General features: G+C 41.4%; 1 protein-coding gene across 4 annotated transcripts in view; it reads right to left on the bottom strand.

Moving 5' to 3' along the window:
* The window catches only part of adgra2 (adhesion G protein-coupled receptor A2), a 180856-nt gene that overhangs the window by 91977 nt on the left and 68152 nt on the right, over positions 1-20727 (bottom strand). The gene's annotated exons all lie outside the window — the stretch shown is intronic.

Genomic DNA, 20727 nt, shown 5'->3' with positions numbered 1-20727 from the left:
TTAGGTTGGACGACTTCCTAACCCCAGCTGCTCAGAATGGCAGACAGAAAGTCAAGGTTGCTTCTCACAAACACTCCTGTCTCCATTTTTGTAAAACATACACTATCCTGTCAAGAATTAATCAAATGACAACAACCACACTGAACATAATCATAATTCTCTAAGACCCAAACATGGGTGTCTGTTATATGTTAGCCTGTCTGGTGAAAACTCAAAACCCACGTAGTTAAATGTTTTTGTTTGTTTTGTTTTTTTTACTTTAGGGAACATGTAAAATTACCTGTAGATGTGTCGTAAGATCCCAACGGGGGACCTTAGCTCATGCTAACAGTAGCATGTTAGCATCTTGCATCATGTGAAGCCTGTTATCATAGTGTTACGTGATGCTACGGTTGCATCCGCCTCTTAAAATCCAGAATAACTGTTGAAATAAGTGTTGCGTCCCATATTGAATCAATACGGGATGTAAATTGTTCCGTATTTACATAAATCTCCCACACACACTCACCAAAAGTGAATAATGAACAAAACAAAACACAGGAAGTATTAATGGCTGCCAATGTCATCTCTGTACCTCGCTTCAGGTCCTGTAGCGAGTACCCGGCGCGAGGTACAGCAGATAGATTTATTTCCTATAAAAGTAAAAATGTCCTCACTTTAAAGATTAACATTATTGGTCTGTTTTCCTTAATATTTATGTTTATTATTGCACACTTTGTTTATCATTAACAGTTTTGTGTTAATAAAGCACTTAAAGCTTTAAGTATGACTAAATGCTTTTTTCAAAATTAAATATACCACTCCTTGGGTGTCCTTTATTTTCATTTCTGAAAGGTGGCAACCCTATGTGACGGTAGCGACTTTTAATGGTAACGTTAGCCCATCAGTATCACATTATGTGACCCTAACTACTTTTCAAGAGATGTGAATGATTAAATCCATCGTGAATCACTGCTTTAACGTGCTTTCCCTGGTCAGGTTTGTAGCCACCACAAGTATGTGTTATTTCCAAGCACATTAAACATCCTGTTGCTCACAATAAAGGCACTGCTAAGCTTTGCTAGCACCCAGCCCATTATACAACATTATGTAAAGACAGTAACGTTACTAAAATAAGAAAACAGTGCTGCAACACGATGACAGCAGTTACCAATTATAAACTGCGCCTGCATTAAATAGATATAATTTAGAAGACTCATGGAATAATTACTCAATAATTTGCCAATAATTACGATAATGATTCAACAAATTTTATATACCGGCTGAGTGGATCCTTGTCATTTGATTGGTGGGTTGTATGTCACATGACATGGATTATTCGTACCATTTGCTGTTGTGTTTCATTGACTGTGCAATAGTTCTTTTAAGCGTGTAATTTTGGTACTATATGAAATGTGCTATTGCATGCCTGACCACCACATTTCGCATTTTCACATTTTGTGAGACTTGCATTCACATTTTGGGAGATATTTTTTCAGTATTCATGTTTTGCAATTAATGGTTTGTGGATAACTCACGAGTTACAGCTGATTCACATTTTGGGGGTTAACAACCCCGTCTCACGCCCTATGACTGCTGGAATAGACTCTAGATGGATGGATGACTAAACAAACTTAATAAAATAGTTATCTTATATGGGAGATTTTATATACTTCATTCATTTAATTTAATAAATTTACTAAAATATACATTTTAAGTATTTTTATTTTAAGGAATTTCTGATAGATTAGTGTGGATTTATCCAAGGAGATTGTGCTACTACTATATATATATTTCACAAACTTTTGGCTTTCTTTACGTAAACACACCAGATATCTGCACATGCTCATGTCCTGTTTGACTAACAACTGCTAAACTTCCCTGAATTCTTTTTGCTCTACAAATGTAATTTCCTGCTCTCAAATGAAGTGTATGTTGTCTCGTAACACAAAGAAAGGAGAAGGGCACTCACCAGAGAGCATTCCTCCACCATGACCCAAAACCCTCTGTCATGTTAGTCCAGTCGACTTGTCAAGAGTGCAAGTTGCTTTGTCAAAGCTGGTGCCCTTTAGCGTTCTATTCTTACTTTTGTGAATGTCACTAAAACTATCTGTATGTGCAGACAGCAGCAGATTTCATTAGTATGTTCCTCTGAGCGCTGGAGAAGAAAGCCCCCAGATGGTATATTTGTTACGCACTTTAGAAACAGTCTGTTCTCAAGGAAAACCTGCAATTACATGATACTCACAACCACAGCTGTTACTGTTACACATTTTTAACTGTTATTTTTTTCTGTGGAAGTTGCACTGTGAATACATTCATTCATTCATCTTCCACCGCTTAGTCCAATTAAGGGTCGCGGGGGGGCTGGAGCTAATCCCAGCAGCCATAGAGCACGAGGCGGGGTACACCCAGGACAGGACGCCAGTCTGTCGCAGGGCCTCAAATAGACAAACAAACACAGACACACCCACACACACACCTACGGACAATTTAAAGATTCCAGTCCACCTAACCCGCATGTCTTTGGATGTGGGAGTAAACCGGAGCACCCGGAGGAAACCCACGCAAACACGGGGAGAACATGCAAACTCCACACAGAAAGGCCACGGGAATCGAACCCACAACCTTCTTGCTGTGAGGCAACAGTGCTAACCACTAAGTCACCATGATCCACGGGCTCTAAATTGGGTAGTGTTTATAAAATAGGCAGCTGACATTTTTCAAAGAAGCTAATAAATTATGCAAAGTTTCTATCATGATTTTTACTAAAAGTGCAGAAAATTAAAAATATAATGCAATAACGCAAATGCCCTCGGCCGTATTGCATTGTGTTCTTTATAATTTGCAGTTGTTTAATTCTTAAGTTCCTATTGTCTTCCATACAATTTGCCCATGTTCAATCAATCAATCAATCAATCAAAAACAATATTTGCATTGTAAGAGCGGAAGTTGTGCAAATCAAGGAATATTTGTAGATCGCCCTCTGTGCATTTGTGGGTGTTAATGAGACAATTTTAACTCCATAGGAAGTTAGCTTTGATTTAGTGGAAGTTAGCATGTATGCTAAGATCTGCAAAATGTCTTGTAAATGACTCCAGAGGTGGTATCAGGCTACAAAAACAGAGTTTTCAGTTTTTGAAGTGTTTCTTTCATACTAGCTTTTACATAATATATGACAAAGACAATTTATTTACACACAAACGAAATGGAGTTTTGCAGCTAGCTACCAGCCTGTGATGTCACCATGCTAACATCCGCGAAATGTCTTGTAAATAAGTTAAGAGGTGTTATTAGGTTCCAAAAACAGTGTTTTCAATTTTAGAAGTGTTTATTTCTCACTAGTTTTTACATAACATATGAGAAATATGTATATAAACACACAAAACAAAGCGATTTTGGAGAGACCAGCCACTGACGTCACGGTGTAGCTCTACTCTGATTGGCTGTCACGCCCGCCACTCAAAAACAAAACGGAACACATTGAAACAGAATGTGATATTTAACCTCTTACAATATCTCTTGAAATACTTCAAAGTTAGCCATTTTTGAACTTGTCCAAGGTCTGTGTCCTAAGAATGTTCCCTGTAAATTTGAAGACTTCGGCAGTAATAGAAATGGACTTATGCTGAGGACAGACAGATAGACGGACGCAAAGCCTTTGTAATACACGATGGCCACATTTGATGGCCTTGGGTAATGAGAAAGTTTTATGAATAATTGCATTTATTATTTGACACATTTAGTTTATGTTATGTTTTTCAACTGACAAGGTTGAGACATTTCCTTTGTTCAGAGCTTTTGTGGTTACCAGGGACTGATTACTGGTGATATACAGTGAGGAAAATAAGTATTTGAACACCCTGCGGTTTTGCAAGTTCTCCCACTTAGAAATCATGGAGGGGTCTGAAATTTTTCATCTTAGGTGCATGTCCACTGTGAGAGGACATAATAAAAAAAAAATAAAAAAAATTCCGGAAATCACAATGTATATGCTTTTGTAAAATAAGTTATTTGTATATTGTTTATTTCCTAATTTCTCCAAAAATATTAGTCCTGTCATTTTCGCAACGTTTCGCAACATGCAATCGTTGACCTAAAATATATAAGCTTACCAAATGGCAAATGCCAACTCTCAGTTTCTCCAGTTTCTCTGTTTCAAAGGTACACACACACATACACACACACACACATACACACACACACACACACATGTATACATGTCCTCGAGGCCACTTAGCTTTTAATATCTAGGTAAAAACAGAAAGATAAAACAAGCAATCGTCCAGTTGACACCACAACACAATTTAATAAGACCAGTGTATGCATTAAAAGGTCAGAATTGTAACGTTACTATAGTTAAAGGTTTTTTGTCACCTAAATATGCCTTTGGGCCTTTTCTTGTCCATTTAACAGGGTGTTGTAGGATGCATGTTGAAACCTTTAGCCCATCCTCACTCATCACTATATCTGTATTGTAGCCAATATGCCATTAAAATTTTGAAGCAAATCATTGCTTCAGAACTTTTGTAGAAAGTAGTCCACCCACGCCGTACAATGCCAACACGATAGGAACACCTTGTCTGTACAAAGGAGATCTTACAAAGCCTTAGTGTTTGTGGCCTACAAATGAAAGTGTCAGGTCAGGTCTGGGAGGCATGTGTTGCACATCACTACATCCAGCACACTATAGAACTGCCTGGGGTCCTAGATGGCAGCCATCTATGCAGACAACCAGCTCATTCCCACCTCGCAAAAATACCATATATCTGCTGCATCCAGGTGAAATGTTGACGTTCCCTTGGCCTTTTTCCATTTACTGAGGTCCTCAGCCTTTGTACTGCATCATGCACAAACAAACGTGCCACATAGTCAAAACATCATAGTTGATGTTCACAGTTGCCTCACAATCCAAGTGATACGCCTCATCAAAGTCTCCCTAAAGGTGGGCTTACACTGTGCGAGTTTTGGCCCTTTTTCAGCCGATTTTTCACTCGTGCAAGAATTTTTTGGATCGCGCCGAGTTTCAGCTTAATCGTGCATCCTGCGTCGTGCAGTCTACATGGAGTAACGAGCTGCGTGTAACATCTCACGATCACCTCCCTATCGGGAATCGTATGGTCAGATGAAAATCAAACCTGTTTGATATTTTGGTCGGCCGTTGTGACTCGTGAGGGTTCCGCGCTGTTGAAGCAGCGCTACCAGCGTCTACGCACTGATTACCTCGCGCACTGTCCATGTGCAAACACCGGAGAGAGCAAACAGTGATCTCATGTAAAGTCTTGTGTTTTTTTTATTGTGTTCCCTCGCAATAACCTAATATCATATTAAAGTTCATGACTATCAGCGCGCACAGTGAGTGGAATCAGGTGGGGGGAGACTGAAAGCATATGCACACACGCGCACACACACACATACACACACACACACACACACAGCAGACAACAACAGGATTTACGACAGATGAGCACAGCTGTATTCGGGGTTTTCACGTATCCCATAATCCCTTGCGTGCCAGAGAGTCGCTGCAGTCAAAACAACATAGAGAACCCACATGATGACAATTGTAAATGAATATTATACTACAAAAATGTATTTTTTATGCTTTTCATCACGTTAATAAGAGACTGCTGCATGATACCCTGAAAACTTGCTAAAACAATTATAATAAATAATCCGTGTCTGCTACGTTTAATCTGCATGGAATTTAATAAACGCAAACCGAATTTCAGACATATTATATATATTAGTCTGGAACAAAGAGGACAAACAGTGTTGTAAAGAACAATAATCAAGACGTTAAAGAGCAAACTTCACTTTCCCCCAGAACGACATGATCAGGAAGCGAGTGTAGCTCACAGCAGCTCCCATTGAAAATAACGGAGAGACAGCCTGTGATTCTCGCATGTTTACATAAAATAAACGCAATAACAACATCTAAAAACCCAGAGAATATATTCATGAGAGTTTTAGGCACAATATAAAAATAGTTTTATGTTGCGAAGTTAATGGTGTTGTCCGTGTGCAGCGGTTAAAGTGCAGCGTGATCAGAGCGTCTCAATGCAGTTCTCAATGTTACTGAGATCTCGCAGTGCGGCGAACTCTCCGAGGTTTTGCTGGATTTGAAACCTGAAAAGCCTCAATGACTCCGTATGAAATATAGTTTATTTATACAACAGTGTAAGTAGCAACACCTGTTATGAATGTTTATGTTTTCTTTTTTAACCCGTCCTCTCGTGAATCATGTTGCTGTTTGCTGTGTGTGCGTGTGCGCATATGCATTCAGTCTCCCCCCACCTGATTTCACTCACTGTGCGTGCTGATAGGCATGAAATAATTTTTTTTTTAAACAAAAAAAAAGCTTCTGTTACGTTTTACTTCTGGAAACACCAGTCCGACGTGTGGTTTTTGAACGCACAATTTGAGCAGTCAGACTGCATCAGAGCATCGGGCCGTACAGTGTGAGAACATGAATCATGCGCTCTGAACTTTTAAACCCTGCGGTTTTGTCACACAGTTTGAGCTGGAGCCAAGTACAACGATTGAAAATATCGTACAGTGTCTGCCCAGCTTAAGTCATTGTTTACTTGACACAAAAGTCATCCTGTGGTACCCAAGGACACATACTGTAGTACCAAAGACATCCAATCACCATAGTAGGTCAGTGCTTAGTGTCTAATTCTGACAATCATATAGTAACATAGGATGGACTTGAGACTTCACCAAACACCTCTGAGAGAGCAGATTTTAAGGTTTTATTATTGACTTATAAGGTTGTTCATGGACTGGCACCATCTGATCAGGTGGAACTTCACGTGCCGGCCCGGGCATTGCAGTCGCAGGATGCGGGACTTCTCTGTGTTCCCAGGGTGAAGAAGAAGTCAGCAGGTCAAAGAGCCTTTCTCATCATGCACCCACCCTGTGGAAAAGTCTTCCTGCGACCGTGAGCCAGTCATATCCGTGGATATTTTTAAGTCAAGACTGAAAACCTATTTTATTGTCTTTGTTATGAATAGTTTTTATTTTTTATCTGTTTTATTCTTTTACTTTTGTTTTTAATCATGTACGAGGTTTGTTAGAAAAGTATCGGACCTTTTATTTTTTGCAAAAACCTGATGGATTTGAATCACATGTGCTTGCATGAGCAAACCTTGAACCTTTTTTCATGCCTGGCGATTGCGTCATTTGCTTGTAAGCAGCCTTTGTGTAAGGATGGGCAGAGTCTCTCGTCAGATTTTCATTGCAAGGAAAATGGCGGAACAACTGGAGCAGCACGACTGCATCAAATCTTGCCAGACACTGGGCGACAGCCAGGTGGAAACCATTCGGATGATTCAGACGGCTTTCGGTGATGATCCTTTGGGCATCACACAGATTAAGGAGCGGTACAACTGGTTTAAAGACGTCCGCACAACGGTGGAGAGCGAGCCACACTCCGGTCGGCCATCAACATGCTGAAATGGCCAGATCATTTCCAAAGTAAACGCTGTGGTGATGTGGGACCGTCATGTGACTATCCGAGAAATTGTGGAAGAGGTGGACATCAGCACTTTTTGGCACATTCCACTGTGACAGAAGATTTGGCCATGAAAAGAGTTGCAGCAAAATTCAGCCGAAGGCTTCGGCACGAAGCTGCTGATGGCGGCGCAAAAGCAACTCCGTGTTGAAGTCTCACAGGACATGCTGGACTCCGAAACATGATGCCCACCTCTTCCACAATTTCTCGGATAGTCACACGACTGAAAAGCCACTGAAAGCCGTCTGAATCTTCCGAATGGTGGAAGAGCTGGGCATGTCACAACATGTCCTGTGAGACTTCAACACGGAGTTGCTTTTGCTCCGCTATCAGCAGCTTCGTGTGCCCATAGGATCATCACCGAAAGCCATCTGAATCTTCCAAATGGTTTCCACCTGGCTGTCGCACAGTTTCTGGCAAAATTTGATGCAGTCGCGCTGCTCCTGTTGTATGGCTGGGGGGCCTGGCTGCCTTTTTGTTTCTGTCTTTTGTTTTTCCTTCCAGGTGGCTGCATTTGGGACTGAGTGGCTGTGTAGCTGAGTTTATCAGGACCTCACCCTGATCACATGCGGCTGATCACCTGCGGCTCGTCAGGACTCACAGCTGTGGTGCATCTTCATGGATTGGAACATGGTGGCATTTAAGACTGGAGTACACAGTGTGTATTTGCCAGAGACTCGACCTTGTGACCAGACGGGTGAGATCGTCGTCTCAAGAGCCATCTCATCATCAGTGGATGCAGAGAACGTCCAGGTTTGATGCATGGTCTGTGAAAGAGGAGAGGGTGAGGTCTCACGCTCGTCAGCACACTTCCTGAGGTACGTTAGATTTTGTGACTAACATTTATACAGTCAGTATATGTGGTGTCCCTCACACCTTGTTATATTGAGCTGTTATGTTAGTCCTTTTTAATCAGCTTCCACTGCAGTGAGTTTGTGAACTGGATGTTCCATACCTGCAGGGTGGGAAGCTGATTAGTAATTAAGCCAGGAAGTGTTTGCTGTTTGTACACCTTTGAGCGTTCTCTCTGTGTGTTGAGTGTGGACTCACAAGATGATTTCTTCATTCACAGACTCGGTTTGTCGCGGCCACCTGGGGGCTGTCGGCGGGGTCCTTGGGTCCGAACTGGTTCTGGCTCCGGACCGTTAGCGCTGCTGGGAGCGCACCGTTTACCACCACGCCAGACCGCGCACTTATTTGTTTGTATATTTTTCACAGCACTGTTATGTTCATTAAACTCTGTTATCCTTTGTACCGTGCTCTGCTTATTTTATACTGGGTCCTTCAAACGCTGGTCGGTTCTCCGGGCTGCGTCCGACACATAACAGCTCCAGTCATTCCATCTTTTTCCTTGCAATGAAAATCCGACGAGCGACTACACCCATCCTCACACAAAGGCTGCTTACCAGCAAATGACGCAATCGACAGGCGTGAAAAAATTCACGCATGCGCACAAAGGTTCAAGCACACGTGATTCAAATCCATCAGGTTTTTGCAAAAATAAAAAGGTCCAATACTTTTCTAACAAACCTCGTATTTGTATTTGAATTTTTAATTATTTATTTAAATTTTATGTTGAATTGTTTTATGTGAGGCGCCTTGAGATGGCTTTTGCTGTGATTTGGTGCATTATAAGCTAATTAAATTAAATTAAACAGTGCTCAGACCTATCCATGGATATTATGCCAGCATAGTCATAGTAAAACTTTAAAAGGTACAACAGCAGTATGTACATGTCACCTGTGCTAAACACAGCAGCATCAGAGAAAATATGTGTGGACTTGGCTGGGAGACACTTTTGGAGAGACTAGCCAGGGCCAGGAGCATCTTAAATGATCTTGTTGATATCCCAGCTGATGGCCATCTCACCAAAATAAACACCAGAACCAGAGGAAATTCAAGAAAGTTACAGGTATGGTACACCTGTACTACAACTACCAAATACTCTGTCTTTCTATACATGATAAGTTTCTGGAACACTCTGTCAGATGATTAGATTAGATTAGACAGAACTTTATTGATCACTTGGGAAGACTTCCTCAAGGAAACTGCGGTTCCAGCAGCATTGTGTAGCAGCACACAGGGTAAGAAGCCACAGAATACACAGCATCAAAGAAACAACAATAACAAATTAGTGCAGAATAAAGTATAATCCAGAGACGGAGAACTTTAAAAACTGTCAGGCACATTATTACATGACACGGAGTTACAGAGCTGCAGCTGCATAAATCAGGCTTTAAATGAATTAAGTCATCATAAATTGTAAATTTGATAACTATTTTTATATATATTTTGATAGCACCTGTACCTGGATGTGTTGCTGTATGTGGTTAAATGATATAAAAAATGTTGACAACATAAAAGGTTCATTCAGTAGTTCAGTGCAGTTGGATCCAAAATGGCGCCATGTTCTGAGTTGATGCCACTCTCTAATAAAGGCACAAAAGTGTTTCACTTTTCATTGTTTCATCAATTATTGCAGATTGATGACAGAAATGAATGCTTTCAGTTCTATAGATTACACACAACTGGATCACAAAATTTGGTGAAAATCAGTTCACTGATTTTTGGACACGTAACAGTGTGGACAATTAAAAATACACATCATGAAGGGATTATTTCAGAATTCTTTCATGAAGGTCTCTCACCCCGAGCCTGTTCTCACTCCTCACCACAAAGCTCTCTCCTGCTTTTTAGACCTGTCCAGTACAGCACCCCGCTGCTCCCTCATCCATCACCGTCTCTGACCCCCCCCCCCCCCCCCCCTACTCGTAGGCTGTGCAGACGTGGCCCCCTTGTGCCCTGCCTGCTGTCCTGTGTCCATGGTGCAGTGGGGCCCGGCTGGACAAGAGCCAGACTGCCTCAGCCCACTTTGCTCATTATTCTCATTACCTCGCCTCAAATCAGTACAGGACAAGCTGCTGGGATCTGTCCACAACTCATAAAGGTCCTGGCTCATTAGTGAGCCTGCCAGCACCATGACGGGTGTGCACAGAGGTGGAGGTGCACATGTCAAAGGCCTGATGGCAAATCTACTGTGTGTGCATTTGGGAGTAAGGTATAGTTGTGCAGCGCTGAGCGAAAAGAAATGAGACTGTAGCTGTTGGATTTAAAGGAGCTACAAAAACACAGTTGTCCAGTTAGAAGGCAAAAGCAAACACGGCTAAATTTCTCCTCTGCACTTGGGTGGTTTGGCAGGTTATGAAGGCAGTAGTGGCTTTGAGGAGGTTTGTCCCAATGAAAGGGCTAACTGTGCAGATTACTGCAGCGTCTGGCCCGGGCCCGGAGGAGGGCGCGCAGCCATGCAGCTCTCTTCTCCTCCGCCGGCTGCCCATCAGACTGCATTCATCCCTCAGTGGATGTCTGGTGTGATTGTGCATCTGCAGGGAACGTTACCAGACCTGAATGAAATGAAGCGAAGCCGCTCGTATCCTCGAGAGATGGACTCGGAGCGAGCGCGTGCATGCTCGGTGAGCAGAGTGCGCTTGTCACATAGGGGCGAGGAGGCCGTCTTATTCCCTGATGTGTGTTTATTCAGCCCAAGTGGGCCGGCCTTTGATTACAGCACTGACCACATAATATGAGTGTTCACTGCTGCTGCAAATGACAAGCACATGAAAACGGCACATTGGAAACAATGAGCAGACCTGAACGCTGGTGGAAAATACAAAACAACAGAAACGTTGCACTCGGAAGGTAAACACGGAACAAAACTATGGTTTGAAACTTTGCTGCAACTCAGGTCTGCATTCGTCCCTGAAGAAGTATACAGTGTGGAGATGTTTCTATCAGGCTGCTATTTTCCCATGAGCTCAGCTGTAATTAGAAGCTGTGAAAGGCTCAATTAAAGGCGTCAGAGTGAGTCCAGCTGCACTGAACTGATTCAACCAGATGAGCAAATTAATGCCTGAATGATTTGCAGTTTGTCCCATACAGGAGTTTTGTCATAATGAGATGATGCAGAGGTCCTGTGATCAACTGACACAAATCACAAAAGAATGATTAACTAGTCATATATTAGGTAACGTTGGGTTGAGGGTAATTATATTGAAAAGAAATGACAATGACAACAATATACATACACTCTCTGTATACATTCTCAGACTGCATTAACCCATGAACTCAGACGCAAAATGGATAACATCTCGGAGCAAATGCACACCTTGCAAAGGGAGATGTCGGAGACCAGGGAATATTCATAATTCGATCTGGTTGTTCATGTGAAGCTGTAAAGGTGTTTTTCACTGCTCAACCATAAACATGGCAGGCTTATCAGCCTCTGAAGGACAAAATGCCCCGTTGTTTTCCTCCAGAAGAATTTATACAGCCTTGGTGAACATTCGGCTGCCTTCTTCTTATCTTCTCCAACTCCAGCACACCTGGATAGAAATTGACTCATTTGACTCACACATGGACAGAGACTGAAAGCATGCTCCCACCTCCCCCCTAGCCGCTCCTGTCCTCATCCCACACCCCATCCCAGCCCCCCGCTCAGGCCCCTCCCTTTCCCCCTCCATGTGCACAGTTTTAGCTGCTGTAGGTCCCCGTTCCCCCAAAGCTGGCGGCGGTGTGACTACATGTTGCTGTGGCTCCTCCACACTCACATTGCCTCTATTTGGAAAATGGACTGTTTCAAGTTTAGTGTACATAAACAATGTCAAATGCATATGTGTTGTTTTAATTCTGATGTGTGCCATTATTATGGTAAGCAAGTAATAATTGTGGATTAATTGCTGTATCTTGTCTGTGGTAATTTGAGTGTGGATGTAATCTCATTGTTACACGCGTGTAATGACAATGACAATAAATTTCATGCATTTCCATTCCATTCCATGTGTTTCCATATTTTACCATCGCATTACAAATTTGCTCTGATTGTAATTCCATTGCTGTTGAACTGCTCTTTAATGAATACTGTAGATCTAAGGATGCACTTCAGCTTCCCAAACTACAACAAAATATATGGGGGGTGGCAACAACCTGATGGCAATTCTGATGACTGCCAATCCGGTGCGGCTTACCTCCAAAATTCAGTGTCTTCCATGCCCTAATATCTATCTGGGGCACACATTTGTTGAGAATCCTTTAAGTAGTTTTGGCATAATCCTTCAAAGCCTATATAAAGTGAAATCTTGATCTAGAATCCAGATTCGGATCACCTCCAAAATTCAGTGGAGTCTTCTATGCCCTGATATCTCTCTGTGGTGTTGAGAATCCGTGAAGTAGTTTTGACATAATCCTTCAAAGCCTATATAAAGTGAAATCTTGATCCAGAATCGAGATTCGGATCACCTCCAAAATTGAATGGAGTCTTCTATGCCCATGAAAATTTCATCAAAATTCGTGCAGTAGTTTTGATATAATCCTGCTGCCAGACAGACAAATAAATAAATAAAGCAATGAATGCAAGTAATTTTATTATGTTCTTGGCGGACGTAATAATCATTCTTTTGGTTTCTTCCTGTTTGTGTTCGGGGTGACCACAGTGGATGGCGTATGGGTCAGCATGTTGATTTGGCACACGTTTTATGTCAGATGCCTTCATTCCATAAATCCACATAACATGGCGAATGGGCACAAGTGGTCTTGAACAAGTGCATTAGCATCTTGTTCCACAGCGATAAATGAACAAACAAACTGGGGAAAAACAATGGGTGGAATGATGGATTAGTGGTTAACACTGTTACCTAACAGCAGGAAGACTGTGGGATTAATTTCCCACCTGTGGCCTTTCTCTGTGGACTTTGAATGTTCTGCCCGTGTTCATGTAGGCTTCCTCCGGGTGCTCTGGCTTCCTCCCACTTCCAAAGACTTGCGGGTTAGGTGAATTGGGAACTTTAAATTGAGCACAGGTGTGCATGCAGTAGTGACCAAGTTTGTCTGCATATATGTGGCCCTGCAATAGGGTGGTGTCCTGTCCAAGGTGTACCCTGCCTTTCACCCTATGTCTGTTGCAGTAGGCTCCAGGTCCACCGTGACACTTGAATGGAGTAAGTGAATATAGAAAATAAAAGCGAGGCCCTTCGGCTGCTCCCTCGTTTCCTCTCAGGGTCACCACAGTAGATCTGCATGTTGAATTGGCAGACGGTGTACGCCGGATGCCCTTCCTGACACAACTCCACATTACATGGAGAAATGTGGCAGGGGTGGGGTTTGAACCAGGAACGGTCTGCACTGAAAGCACACTAACCACTTTGCCACCACCCCTGCCTCAAGTGGAAACAGAAAATGAATGAATTTTAAAAATGGAAAAAAAAAAAAAAGGAGAGGAACACTCAACTGTTCTGGACTAATAGAACCCCAAATGAACAACTTGTGATATGTGCAAAAATCTCTGTCTGGGATGAACAGCCTGAAAATGACCAGTCCGGAGTGTTACTTCAAATACAACTGTATTTAATATGTATGTAAAAAAAAAAAAAATGAGGTGGGCTTCATAGATAATTGGCAAAGCTTCTGGGGAAAACCTGGTCTTGTTAGGAGAGACGGCATCCATCCCACTTTGGATGGAGCAGCTCTCATTTCTAGAAATCTGGCCAATTTTCTTAAATCCTCCAAACCGTGACTATCCAGGGTTGGGACCAGGAAGCAGAGTTGTAGTCTTACACACCTCTCTGCAGCTTCTCTCCCCCTGCCATCCCCTCATTACCCCATCCCCGTAGAGACGGTGCCTGCTCCCAGACTACCAATAACCAGCAAAAATCTATTGAAGCATAAAAATTCAAAAGAAAAAATAATATAGCACCTTCAACTGCACCACAGACTAAAACAGTTAAATGTGGTCTATTAAACATTAGGTCTCTCTCTTCTAAGTCCCTGTTAGTAAATGATATAATAATTGATCAACATATTGATTTATTCTGCCTTACAGAAACCTGGTTACAGCAGGATGAATATGTTAGTTTAAATGAGTCAACTCCCCCGAGTCACACTAACTGCCAGAACGCTCGTAGCACGGGCCGAGGCGGAGGATTAGCAGCAATCTTCCATTCCATCTTATTAATTAATCAAAAACCCAGACAGAGCTTTAATTCATTTGAAAGCTTGACTCTTAGTCTTGTCCATCCAAATTGGAAGTCCCAAAAACCAGTTTTATTTGTTATTATCTATCGTCCACCTGGTCGTTACTGTGAGTTTCTCTGTGAATTTTCAGAACTTTTGTCTGACTTAGTGCTTAGCTCAGATAAGATAATTATAGTGGGTGATTTTAACATCCACACAGATGCTGAGAATGACAGCCTCAGCACTGCATTTAATCTATTATTAGACTCAATTGGCTTTGCTCAAAATGTAAATGAGTCCACCCACCACTTTAATCATATCTTAGATCTTGTTCTGACTTATGGTATGGAAATTGAAGACTTAACAGTATTCCCTGAAAACTCCCTTCTGTCTGATCATTTCTTAATAACATTTACATTTACTCTGATGGACTACTCAGCAGTGGGGAATAGGTTTCATTACACTAGAAGTCTTTCAGAAAGCACTGTAACTAGGTTACAGTGACCCTGAACCATCCCTTAGTTATGCTGCTATAGACTTAGACTGCTGGGGGGTTCCCATGATGCACTGAGTGTTTCTTTCTCTTTTTGCTCTGTATGCACCACTCTGCATTTAATCATTAGTGATCGATCTCTGCTCCCCTCCACAGCATGTCTTTTTCCTGGTTCTCTCCCTCAGCCCCAACCAGTTCCAGCAGAAGACTGCCCCTCCCTGAGCCTGGTTCTGCTGGAGGTTTCTTCCTGTTAAAAGGGAGTTTTTCCTTCCCACTGTCGCCAAGTGCTTGCTCACAGGGGGTCGTTTTGACCATTGGGGTTTTTACGTAATTATTGTATGGCCTTGCCTTACAATATAAAGCGCCTTGCGGCAACTGTTTGTTGTGATTTGGCGCTATATAAATAAAATTGATTGAATTGACTGATTTAAATCTATCTAAACTGCAGCAGCTATAGATTTTATGTCCAGAATGACCAGTAGATGTTTAGAAGGGACATAGAAGAGTGGAAATTTTGTAATTTTGATATATTATGAGAAAACCATCATATTTTTAATCACTCTTGGGCTTTGTCAAAATGGGGCTGCCCATGGGAGAGTCCAGGTGCAGTGGGGGTTTGATGGGATAGATGAGAGGTGGTGGGTGGAAGGACATAGAGGAAGAGGAGGTATTGTAGGAACAAGGCACTGCACTGCTTGACTTCAGGGACCTTTGTAGGCTGCTCCTGTAAATGTTCTGCTTGCTTGTTTTGATACTTTACATACAGATCCATTTCTAGCAGTGTGTCAAAATCCAACCCCTTGTCTGCATCATGACACCCAGGTAATGGATCAAGTAGTGGATTGCCTGTTGGGGTGAAATATGGTGGGAACCTTGTGTGCCCTGTGGCCACTATGATAATCATGAAGTCCCAACAGGATCCCTGAACTCAAGACAGCTAACAGGGCTCTGGTGAAACAAGAAGACCTCAATGGCGGATCAGGTGGAGGATGTGATAACCTAACAGCTGTGAAAGTAGAAGAAGGCTGCAGGAGGTCCTCAAACCCTGGTATTTCCTAGCCATCTGACCAGACTAACGATTTTTCAAGGTGTGCAATGACATTCCCACGTTAAACAAACACATGTACAGGTATCTCAAATCAACCCTGGATGTAGATTTTCGGTCCTGTCCTGGAATCAATCAAGAGTCAGTCTTTCTCGATACCGGGAATTGGCATGATGATGGATTTTCTAGCAAGATCATGTCTCCCTTTAGTCCACCAACTAAATAAGAATGCGCCAATTTGAGTGCACACTCTCTTCAAGGCGATGCCAGATGTCAATCTGATTAGATTAACTGATGCTATACTCAAAACACACCTATGATTAATTGACTAAATTTGCACTCATTTTACACAGTGTAAATGGCAATGCGGCATTCAATACGCCCTGAATTTACTTCTGCTGTGGTCTTTAGTCTTTATGGTGTATAGATCGTCACGATAGGGTCCAAGGTGTCCTTTCTGGGCGATAGAGGTGACACAGACAGTGTGAATGAATGTAACAGTGGCATCTGAAGACCTTTGAATTATCCACAAAGACTGCACCTTTGGGTCATGTGAGATCTGGAACAGTTTTATTCAATGCAAGTGAAATAATTTATCATTTTCCCCCCACTTACATAAAGCTGTAGTTCCTTTGAATTTTGTTTGCTCTTTCTCTGGCACCAGTCTAATTTTTTGTTCCTTAGTATAGAAATTAAAGATTTACATTTTTATACTGCCAATAAGATCAAGACTCACCTTGTCTGGAAACAATTTAGAATTTTGAAACAATACAGTGACAAGACATGGCACAGTTTTATGGAGACATTATAAATGACATGGGCATGACAATCACTTGCTGGGAATCTTGGTCAGCGTCGCCAACGTGATGCTGAAGAAATGTGAGAATTTCAATTGTGACTGAAATTGTCAAGAAAAAACGCCACCCACCACTTCGTAAATCACAGTAAAGGTAGCAGCTGTTAGATTTCCTTGCATGTACGTGGCCAAAAATATGTATTTTCTTATGTGCATTTTGTGTATACTCTTAGGTACACAAAATTCATAAAGTAAGAGTTTTCCTACCCAGTGAAACAGATGTTATTTTAAATATCATTAAATAAATTAAATATCATTAAATTAAATAAGTTAAATAATTTAAATTAATAAATTAATAAGTTAAATATAATTTTAACCCTCTGGGGTCATTTTTTGGACATTTCACTCGCTTGGCATAAATGTTTTATTATTGCTGTTAACAGCTCTCCCTGCATCCCACAATCAGGTTTTATGTCTCTTTTTTTCAGGAAAACCTGTGCTTTCAGAATATATATGTTTTTGTTGTGTTTTATAAGTGTAATAAAGGTTTACAATCAAAAATAGGCAAAGAAAAAATAAAGCGAAAAATAATTTTCCACACACATTTATTCAAAGCACACAGCAAACTATAATAAACTGTTTTGACACTTTATAAAGGTAATTTGAGGTCTTGTGTAAAAGACTGTACAACAAAAAGGTTCAAACAATAAACACAAATGTACATTTTGAACAATATATACAAAATGGTCTATGTGTTTTGTTATTTTGATATGGTAAACAGTGCTTTACACAGAGAAAGCAACAGAGTTATCCAGTAACATTCACATGCAAACTAGTGGAGCAATCCTGATAGTTACACACTCTTCGTTTGAGCACGTGAGATAGTCATCAGAGACTCTTCATCTGCTCCGTCTGCTTCACTGATCGCTGTGCATAATGGCGCAGGGCACACTGAGTATATACTAATAGTATGTACTCATAGGAGCACCCAGGGGGCTATTCAAACGGGCCAACTAGTAACACATCACTCCTGAAAACGATCTTTGGCTTTTCACATGAGGTAAATCTGCCCTACAATTGGATTTTGGAAAACCATGTGACGGTGAACCAATTCTGATTGGACACTCATATTGCGCACATCATCACACAGCTTCTATGAGGAGTACAAAGATGGCTGATGGCTGGCTCGAACGTCCGTGGAGTTAACTTTTCAGCAAAAAAAAAAAGAGTAAGTTTCTATCTCATAACATTAAAAAGTTATTTATAATTTATTAAAGCTTGGTCTTAGCCATCGTATACGACGGCATCAGCCCCAGAGGGTTAAATAAACCTACTATATTTTCCAAGACATCTCCCCAAAATATTAACTTTATGATCAGCAAAATTAGTTGTAATTTTGGAGATATACCGCAAAAATGAAGATTGTAGAATTTGTTGGAGAATCAAAAGGAACTACACCTTGAAGCTATTCCCTCTCACTGGCATCACCTTATGTTCTCATATTATGCTTGAATATAATTTCTCAAGAAGACCGCTTTGAGTGCAAGTGGAAAATAAGTTTTGGATATGAGTCTCTAAGACAGCTCCACCCTTCTGCCCCCTGCTGGTCCAGATACAAGGCCAGTTTAGTGGGTGAGCTCCGGTTACGTGACCCACCTTCCCTGCAGCACTGTGGGAGATGATGTACATACTTAGAAAAATAACCAGCATCAGCTTATTTTACCTCAAACACTCCAGGTCTACTGCAGCTGTACTACAGCAATGACTACACATATTTCATCTCGCATTTGAGGGTGAACTCAGACCCGTGTGTTCAGCATGATCCACTGAACACCGCTCAGAGGTGCATGGAAGTTTGCAGATGGTGAAAACTGAGAATGTGGCCTTGAAACTATTTCCATCCATGCCGTTCACACGGCAGACATAAAAACAGCAATTTCAGCAAATCTGGCTGTTGTTGTACACTGGAATGTCTACCGCGAGCTCCAGTAGGTAGTTACTAACAAGCTAACAACTGCCCCAAATTATACCATTTTTTTTCTTCCAACATTTCTTGCAACGGTCGTTTACATCATGGGTGGCAGCTCCAAGCGGCATGTGAAACTAATACGGCCTCAGCATACCCCCCCACCCCCAAAAAACACTCAAGGCCACAGTATGAAGCCGTGTTGCTACAGCAACCAGGATGCAAAAAGTTCATGAGCACAGAGTGCAAATGTACTTTTAATTTAAAAACAAAACCTTTTTCTTAAAAAAAAAAAAAAAGTTCATTATTAACCCATGAGCCTTGATTGGAGTAAGCGGGTATAGAAAATGAATGAATGGATGAATTAACTAGAGCAGGGTGCTCATAGAGCACAAACCTCCGCCAACATTACTTTGCAATTCCACAAATATTTTACCATGGAAAAAAAGATAAAAGTCCTGTTAGAACATCATTTGGATAGTCGGCCTTTTCTTATAAGTGTGTTGGAGGTTAAGCCAAGTGTCTGACAGGGTGATGAGCGTGAAGTTGGAAATTGAAAAGGTGATGATGAAGGTCATCAATGCATATACCCCACAGGTAGTTTGTAACATGAAGCAGACAGAAGATTTCTGGAGTGAGTTAAATGAGGAAGTACAGAGTGTTCTCAAACCTCGAGAGAGTGGTGACTGGAGCAGACTTCATTGGGCACATTAGGGAAGGGAACAGAAAAGATGAGGAAGTAATAGGTAGATATAACATGAAGGAGTGGGATTTGTAAGGGCAGACCATGGTAGATTTTGCAAAAAAAGATAGAAATGGTTGTTGTGACTGCCTATTTTAAGAAGGCGGAGCACAGGGTGGCAAAGTATTCACAGCGCTTCACTTTTTCTATATTTTATGTTACAGCCTCATTCCAAAAGGGATGAAATTCATTTTTTCCAAGATTCTACACACAATACCCCATAATGACAATGTGAAAAACATTTTTGTGAGATTTTTGCCAATTTATTAAAAACAAAAAAAGAAATCATGTGGACGTACTGTAAGTATTCACAGCCTTTGCCATGAAGCTCAAAATTGAGTTCAGGTGCATTATGTTTCCACTGATCATCCTTGAGATGTTTCTACAGCTTAATTGGAGTCCACCTGGGGTAAATTCAGTTGATTGGACATGAATTTGGAAAAGCACACATCTGTCTACATATAAGGTCCCACAGTTGACAGTGCATGTTAGAGCAAAAACCAAGCATGAAGTCAAAGGAATTGTCTGTAGACCTCCGAGACAGGATTGTCCTGAGGTGCAAATCTGGGGAAGGCTACAGAACCATTTCTGCTGCTTTGAAGGTCCAAATGAGCACAGTCCCCTAACTTGGCCAGCTTTTCATCCTAACAGCTCTTCATGCCTCCAGATGGCTTACAGCGTAGTGGATTTGATTTTTGTGTGTTAGAAGAATTAGCACAGTCAGTTAGTTCCTTCAAATCATTGTACGCCAGCAAAACAATGCTAAACACCACCCCCTGTAGTGTGAGCATGCACGGTGGTTGGGGTGTGCAATAGCACATTTCATATAGCACCAAAATTGCACACTAAAAAGAACTATTGCACATTAAATAAAACTCAATGGTAAATGGTACAAATAATCCATGTCACGTGACATATAAGCCACCAATTGAATGACAAGGATCCACTCAGCCGTTATATAATATTTAATAATGCTGAAGCTCCTGCTCTCGTCTTCCATGTTTGTCATCATGTATTCATAATTCCTCAGTTATCTCATGTGCTCCAAAGAAATAGCCCAGACTGTCTGTGAGACACAAGCAAAGCTGCCAGATCTTCTCTTATCTCATCCTGTGACATAGTTTACCTGATAATGAAAGAATGAGCTGTAATTATGTGAACTTTTCAGCATTACTGTGAGATAATCAG

This window comes from Thalassophryne amazonica, chromosome 5 (genome assembly GCF_902500255.1).
Source record: "Thalassophryne amazonica chromosome 5, fThaAma1.1, whole genome shotgun sequence".
Taxonomy (NCBI): Eukaryota; Metazoa; Chordata; class Actinopteri; order Batrachoidiformes; family Batrachoididae; genus Thalassophryne; species Thalassophryne amazonica.
This window is presented reverse-complemented; position numbering and strand designations above follow the sequence as displayed.